Source organism: Micropterus salmoides, unplaced genomic scaffold, assembly GCF_014851395.1.
Source record: "Micropterus salmoides isolate LMB-PRFRI ecotype aquatic unplaced genomic scaffold, ASM1485139v1 Ms_hic_scaffold_2, whole genome shotgun sequence".
Classification (NCBI taxonomy): domain Eukaryota; kingdom Metazoa; phylum Chordata; class Actinopteri; order Centrarchiformes; family Centrarchidae; genus Micropterus; species Micropterus salmoides.
The window spans coordinates 4,825,824-4,827,568 of record NW_024041150.1 but is presented as its reverse complement, the minus strand read 5'-3'; positions in this window follow the sequence as shown (position 1 = coordinate 4,827,568).

The window sequence follows — 1,745 nt, the reverse complement described above, 5'->3', positions numbered from 1 at the left end:
AGGGCTCGGAAACTGAAAGCGGTTGTGTAACTGAGTGACTGTTGGCCTACAACACACACACAAACACTCGTGCACACACACTGAGCGCCGTGTCTGATGAGCAAGGATCGCGCACAGGGAACATTTTAATAGAAATTATAACTAGATCAGATGAAGACATTATAGACTCAAACTGCGCTACAACATCCAAACACATCAGCCCTCATAATTAAATAAATATCTTTGTGTTGAATCGACAACTGATTTCTTCTCATAATTTTGAAAACGTTTTTCATCTGTGATAACAAGTCACACATTAATCATATTTTTTTAGTCAACTTTTTAAGAAAATCATTAATGTTCCCCCCCAAAAAATACACACAGTGGCGTTTCAACACTGTTGTCAGTACATTCCCCGAGGAGACTTTGAATGTATTCAGTGAGTAAATCTGCATGACATTAGACCTTTTCTAAGGTCCCGTCTGTCTTCCTCTTGTTGACCTAGTTAATGCCGGGTTATCAATTAATAATTGAATATGAGCATTAATAACTAAATGGATTACATTTTAAAACATTTCGTTGTCCATGTGTGCCATATTCCTGATGAAGTAATCATTTTTATTTTTATTTTATAGGGAAAACAGACTGAGACCTAGATCTCTTTTTTAGGCTGTGTCCTGTGTAAACATGTTAAGTACAGTACATAGGTGTCATTTACACTAGGAAAATGTCCCCACCCCTTTTTGAAATGGCTGATTTTGTCCCCATCGCTTTTTTTGAAAGCATTTGTTTAAAATTCTGTTCTGAAAATACCTTGCACCAAGAATGAAATTGCCTTGAGAATGGTGTATTTGCACAATAAAAAAACACGCAATGCAATTTAAATGTGCAGTGTCCAAACAAAGTAATTTAAGCTAAAAAAACAACAACTATTACTGCATTGTATTCTATTATATTTTATATTTTGAATTGTCACCTGCCACCTGAAGTTTGTGTTTCCCTTTACATAAATAAAAACATTTACATCATAAATTGGTGCAGAAAACTTTTCCAGGATGCAGGAAATGAACTGTTTAACCAATATATTTCACTTCTTGTCTTCTTTAAGTGACCCCGATATATTGTGCATTGTCACATCTCATGAGCTAGGCGTATCATCACACCCCTAACCTGAGCATTTATGGCCCCACTACTTTTTAACACAAAGTGACGCCCTTGGTACAGCTGACACACAAACGTGAAAAATTTAGTAAAACGTACAAAACCAAGAAGCACAATTCAAGAGAAACAATTACATACAACATCATATTGATTCTCTGTAGTATTTCTAAATTGGGTGAGAGACCCCAGAGTCTTTAACTTGAGTTTGGTTTGCAGTTTGTTCCATAAATATGGAGCGAAGGAACTGAAAGCAGCCCTACTCAGCCCAGTGGAGACCACTGGAGTCTCTAAAGTAGTGCGCTCCTGTGATTGAGTATTGATATTTGTTAGTAGAAATTAAGGATGATATATATAGAGGTAGTTTTAAAAGATGTGCTTTGTAGATAAACTAGAGAGCATGTTGCTTTTGCCACACAGTAAGAGAGGCCCAACTCACATGTTGATGTAGAATACAGTGATGAGTTCTATAACTTTCACTGGTGATAAGTGCAGAATGGTAAATAGCATCCAGTGCTTTTAATGTGGTAGCTGAAACATGCATATAGATAATATCCCCAAAGTCTAAGACTGACATCAAAGTAGCCTGAATGAGTTTTGTATTTGCA